Below are 6841 nucleotides of genomic sequence, written 5' to 3'. Positions count from 1 at the left end.
AGCCTTATGCTCCCCACAGGGTTTTGCGTCAATTAGGAAGATTTCAAACCGTCCCTAATGATGAAGATTTTAGTAAACATGTCATTGAATTGGGCCCAAAAGCCGCATTTCCAGAAGGGAGAATTCGCCAGGTGTGGAATGAATGTAGATTTCTTGAACCTAAGACCATGGTGCGAGATCTAGCTAGAGGTGAAGTGGACCCCAAGTACATTGTTTGGTTCGGTAAAAGATTCCAGATTCCTCAAAGACCTGCTAAGAGAGCCCACGTGCAACAATTCACTCACGATTCGCAAGAGCAATGGGGCTGGTTGGCAAAAGAAGAAAGCTACAGGGCTAGAATTGGTAAGTTGGAAGGACAAATCAGGGACCTCGAATTTTCCAAAAGTATCCAAGCTGCCGCAGATGAGGGAGAAAAGAAAAAACTAACTCAAGAAAATGAAGCCCTCAAAGCTCAAATCCGGAAGATAAAAATAGCTGCTAGAAACCCAGAAAGAAGCCGAGCGGATGAAAGGCTTATAAGCAGTCTGAAAAAGAAAGCCCTTGAGTGTCAAGATGACCTAGAAAAGTCTGAGGCTAGTCTAGCAAACGCCCGGGCTCAATTAGCGGAAAATGCAAAAGGTCGGACACAGTTTGTGCAATAAATGAAGAGAAAGTATGAAGGGACAATCACCAGCTTGAGAAGAAAGGTAACCACTCTTGATAATGAGGCAGCCAAGCAGGCTAAAGATTTCAAAGCTGATAGGGAACACTGTTATGATTTGATGGCTCAGATGGAGGAAGGAATACAACAGTTGCAAAATCAACACCTTCACGACTCTCAAGTGTTAGAAGCCCGAAATCAGCAAATTGGGCGGCTACTTCAGGAAAAGGGTAGGGTTCGAGAAAGGATTAGGGCTATTGCCGACTACATTGTCGCAAAATGCCAAGCATGTGAGGATATGACCCGAACCACCTTCTTCGATGTAGTGATGACATTCGTCCGCCAGATAATGAGCGATTTGGAGCGGCTACAAGGGGGTCTCGCACATAGGCCCGTGACGAGGTCGAATGATGCCCCGCGGGCCCCAGGAGTTGAAGCTTTAATGTTTTCCTGATTTTTCATGTATCGAGTCTGTATTTTGGTTTATTTTGAGTCTGTTGGTAGTTTTTCTTTCCAAGAAAATGAGTAGTTTGAAATCTTTTGTAATAGAAGTTTTATTAATGAAAAATCGAAAATTCCCCAAAAAAATTGTTTCCTTACTTTTTGCTTTTATTTTCTTGAACTACGTAATGATCTGATTCACGCGGCGTCGTGATACGTAGGCAATCCTCATCAGATCCGGTTATTAATTTTGTGAATAGCTCCAATAAGAAAAGAAAATAAAAAAAAATGAGAGAAAAAAGGGCAAGAGAAAAAAAAAGAGAGATGAAAAGGGAAGAGTGAAAGTGGAAAGAAGAAAAATGGGAAAGAATAAGAAAGCCGGGATGAAGCATGCAACCGTTGCAAAACATGTAGAAACTCATTTAACTGTATAGGTGCATCACACCCCAACGTGCGATTACCTATCTGTTATTTGTTTCAAACTAACCGTTTGCTGCTGTTACTATCTAGTCCAGGTTTTTTATAGAACGGTGGTTGGTTTTTGTGGTAACCTGGCTTCGCACCCATACTTTACTAGATCAAAGGGGAGCATCGGAATGTCTTTAGAAATGACTCTGCCAACAATTCCCATCATGGATGATAGCCCAATCTCGGGCATCCCGACCTCAGAATCGGCAGCTGCCGAAGAAAACAGAATCCTGCATCTTCGGGTTATGGAAATGTGGGACGCTTGGGCAAATGGAAGAGAGCCGCCAAGCGCAATCCCATGATTCCCCGAACTCTTTCCTAGATCAGGGGGTACCTCCAATGTTCCAATCAGTCACCCAAATACCCCACTAGGACATCCAACTATCTCAGCTCATTTCGTGGGAACACCTTCTGAGGTTCGCCCCCAGGTGTTCATGTCCGGTGCAGCTTCAAATATCTTCACTGCTCCCCCATGCTTGGCCACGGCACAACCTACACTGCCTAGGCCCAGTATTGACCCCTCAGCTTTCACCTTCCAAACACCCCCCTTCCAAATGGAACCTCCTCAGTTTCCCACTTATACTTATCCTCAGCCACCCCAATTTGAGTTCACTGCGGGGCAAGAAAAGACTACCAAAACTCCTGAGCAAGAAGAGATTGTGAAGAAGATGAGGAGTATGGAGTAGAGCCTCAAGAACATACAAGGCTTGAGTGGGCAGAAAAGTGTGTCTTATGCCGATTTATGCATGTTTCCCCATGTGCACTTACCATTGGGATTCAAAACCCCAAAATTTGAGAAGTACGATGGGCAGGGTGATCCTATTGCTCATCTCAAGAGATATTGCAATCAGCTGCGAGGAGCCGGAGGAAAGGAAGAACTACTCATGGCCTATTTCGGAGAAAGTCTGGTTGGCATCGCCTCTGAGTGGTACATGGACCAAGATATATCCCGCTGGCACATCTGGGATGATCTTGCTAGAGATTTCGTCAGGCAGTTCCAGTACAACATTGATATTGCTCCAGATAGGAACTCACTGACAAACTTGAAAAAGAAATCCTCGAAAAGCTTCCGGGAGTATGCAGTTAAATGGCGTGAGCAGGAACCTAGGGTAAAGCCTCCGATGGATGAGGTCGAAATGGTCACAGTTTTCCTCCAAGCTCAGGAAACCGACTACTTCCAAAATATGATGTCCGCTATGGGTAAACCGTTCGCTGAAGCCATTAAGATTGGCGCAATGGTTGAAAATGGGTTGAAAACGGGTCGAATACTAAGCCAATCCGCTATCAGAGCTACCTCCCAAGCCATTCAGGGTGGGTCTGGAGGAATAGCAAAGGGCAAGAAAAAGGAAGAAACATCAATGGCAGCGTCGGGTGCAAGAAAACACCGTACTCCCAGATCCCTTCTCCCAGAAAGGACCCCGCAACACTATTACCCCCACCAAGACATGGCCTATGCTCCTCATCCATACACGGTCATGAATGCTCAACCTATATCGGCCACAACAACAAGCCAACCGGAACCAAGCTCCATTTCCTAGAAACCAGCCTCCTTACCAAAACCACTACAACCTCCGTCCTCCACAAAATAATTTTCCCCCTCGTGAACCACCTAGAAGGCCAAATTTTACACCAATCGGCGAATCCTACTCCAGTCTGTTTCCAAAGCTTGTCCAAATGGGTCTGCTACAGCCGGTTCCTCAAACTAGGCAAAACCCAACATCACCCTCTTACAGAGCTGGTGCCCGATGTGCCTATCACTCAGGGGCGGAAGGGCACGACACGGATGATTGCTGGACTCTGAAGAGAGCAGTGGAGAACTTGATAGAACAAAGGAAGATAGTGCTAAGGGATGAAGATATTCCCAATGTGACCCAACAACCCACTGCCAACCCACAACAACGGGCCGGTAATCGGAATGATTTGTGAGGACAAGGAATTTGACCCAACGTTGAAGGCCATCATTGCCATCGCTGATGTGGAAAGGAAACCAAAAGCTACCCCGAAGCAAGACAAAGGGGAGAAAAAGAACAAAACCACCCCTCCAAAGTCGGAGAAGAAAATTGAAGTTGAAACTGGGGCAATGCCTCCCAAAGATGCTGTTCTCTATGTCTTTCGAGGCCGCAAAGAAAAGCGGATGACTTTGAGTCCTCCCAGGAGATTCCAGCTGAACAAGACAACCCAAATGTATGTGCCCAAGGGAGCTTATGTGATGCGGGGGCCAATTAATCCACCAAGGCTGAGTGAGCCCGTGGTTATTGGCCGCACAGAAGCCTATGACAGATCCTGCCGCTGTGCCCTGGAATTACAACAAATCTGTGGTGACCTATAAGGGCAAAGAAATCTCAGGAGAAGGTTAAGAAAATAACCCAGCTGAAAAGTATTTCAATTTGGAAGAGGTGAACAACGCCGCTAGAAAGCGCTTCCCCTCTAAGAAGCCCGTGAGTGCTGAAGAAGCGGAAGCCTTCTTTCAAAAGATGAAAATGGCGGATTATGAAGTGATCGACCAGCTTCGAAAATCTCCTGAACAAGTATCCTTATTATCTCTGTTGATGAGCTCCACCGAACATCAGAAGGTATTGATCAAAACCCTTAACGAAGCATATGTGCCTGTCGAGACTTCTGTAGAGCAGTTGGAGAGAATGGCAGAAAGATTTTTCGTAATTAACCAGATCTCCTTCAGCCAAAATGACTTGCCCCCAGAAGGGGCCGCACATAACAAAGCCCTGCACCTAACAGTCAAATGCGAAGGGTACTACGTGAAAAGGGTTATGGTGGATGGAGGCTCTGGGGTGGACATCTGCCCACTCTTAACTTTACAGTGCATGGAAATCGGGACCGAAAGAATCCGACCCAACAATGTCTGCGTACGAGCCTTTGATGGTATAAAAAGGGACACAATTGGAGAGATCGAACTAATTCTGAACATCGGCCCAGTAGACTTTGAAGTAACCTCCAGGTTCTAGACATGGACACATCCTACAATTTTCTTTTGGGGAGGCTATGGATCTATGCAGCGGGGGCTGTGCCCTCTACTCTTCATCAGATGGTAAAGTTCGAGCATGAGGATCAAGAGATCGTGGTCCACGGGGAAGATGAGCAATCAATTTATCGGGACCCATCAGTCCCATGTCTTGAAGCAAGAGAAGGGAGTGAGCACATAGTTTATCAGGCCTTTGAAGTTGTGGTTGCAGACCAGTACGAAGAAGGAAACCCTTGCCCCCAACCCTTCCTTTCCAATGCATCAATCATGGTGGCCAAAGAAATGATCCGACATGGCTTCAAACCGGGGAAGGGACTTGGGAAATCGTTGCAAGAAATAGCTGAACCCATTACCCTGCCTGCCACTGAAAAGTTCTTCGGGGTAGGCTTCCGACCCACTCCAGCTGATATAAAATGGGCAGACAACAGAAAGAATGATGGATGGGTTTTGCCTCAACCGCTGCCGCATCTGTACAGAACATTTGTCAAGTCGAAATATAATGAAGAGGAGGAGGAGGAGGCTTTTACAACCGAAGAGATTGAAGAGATCTGTGGGGCAATGAGGAAAATATTTTATGAAACCCATATGGTCCAGCCGGGGGAAGGCCCAAGCACCGCTGAGGTGCCATACATGGGAACTGAGGCAAAACTGCAGAATTGGAAGGCTACGCCATTCCCAATCAGGCGGGAGTCCCGGTAGACCCGTCCTGCCACTTTTTCTGCATCGCGAGTTATTCCAGGGTGTAACTCGGATGTTTCCTTTAGTTTCTTGTCTTTTAGTTTCCAATGTAAACCCTGTTATCTTCCAAATTCAATGAAATGAAATCAATATTTCATCGTCCATTTTTCTTTATTCCTTCTGATTTTTGTTATTTTTATTTTTCTCTTCTTTCAGTTCTAATAATGCGGCTTTAAATAACATGACATGCTTGCGGACTTCACGCCCGGATCCAAACACGATGTCTAACTGTGAAATAATGAACCAAGAACCGGAGTACGATGAAGAAGAGGCTTTTAGGGAAATAAATCGAGAATTGGAACAATTTGAGAATAAACCCAAGCAGAACTTAAATGATACCGAGCCGGTTAATTTGGGTAGTTCTGAAGAAATCAGGGAAACCAAGATAAGCATTCACACAGATGAGAAAACCTGGGATGCATTAATCCAACTCTTGTTTGAGTTCAAAGATGTGTTTGCTTGGTCATATGATGACATGCCAGGACCGAGTGTCGATTTGGTGGTTCATAAGTTGCCAACTTACCTTGATTACCCCCTATCCAGCAAAAGCAGAGAAAGTTTAAAACTGACATCAGTGACAAAATCAAAGAAGAAGTCACGAAACAGTTGAAAGCAGGGGTGATCCGAGTGGTCCGGTACACCACATGGCTAGCCAATGTAGTTCCAGTACCGAAGAAAGATAGGAAGACCCGAGTGTGTGTGGATTACAGAGATGTAAACAAGGCAAGCCCCAAAGATAATTTCCCTTTGCCAAACATCCACATCCTTGTTGATAACTGCGCCAAACATGAGATACAGTCCTTCGTGGATTGTTACGCAGGATATCACCAGGTGTTGATGGATGAAGAAGATGCAGAGAAAACAACTTTTACCACACCTTGGGGTACATACTGTTACAGAGTCATGCCATTTGGTCTGAAGAATGCTGGGGCAACCTACATGAGGGCCATGACCGCTATTTTCCATGATATGATGCACCAAGAAATAGAGGTGTATGTGGACGACGTGATCATCAAGTCCAAAACCCAGGATGACCATGTTCGAGACCTGAAAAAATTCTTTGAGCGGTTGCGCAGATATGATTTGAAGCTGAACCCAGCCAAATGTGCGTTTGGAGTCCCATCGGGCAAACTTTTGGGCTTTATAGTCAGCCGGAGAGGTATTGAGTTAGATCCAACAAAGATAAAATCTATCCGGGATTTGCCTCCTCTGGAAACCAAGAAAGATGTGATGAGTTTGTTGGGCAGATTAAACTATATCAGTCGGTTCATTGCTCAGTTGACATCCACGTGTGAACCCATATTCAAATTGTTGAAGAAAGATGCGGCGATCAAGTGGACGGATGAATGTCAAGAAGCTTTTGATAAGATCAAGGAATATCTGTCAAATCCGCTAGTCTTGGTCCCACCGGAGCCAGGGAGGCCTCTGTTCTTGTACCTGACAGTCTTGGAAAACTCTTTTGGCTGTGTCCTCGGGCAACATGATGTAACCGGAAAGAAAGAGCAGGCAATCTACTATCTGAGCAAGAAGTTTACCAGCTATGAAGCTAAGTATACTCTGTTGGAAAGAACCTG

Source organism: Nicotiana attenuata, chromosome 1 (assembly GCF_001879085.1).
Source record: "Nicotiana attenuata strain UT chromosome 1, NIATTr2, whole genome shotgun sequence".
NCBI classification, from domain to species: domain Eukaryota; kingdom Viridiplantae; phylum Streptophyta; class Magnoliopsida; order Solanales; family Solanaceae; genus Nicotiana; species Nicotiana attenuata.
Note: the sequence above shows the minus strand (reverse complement) of the source record.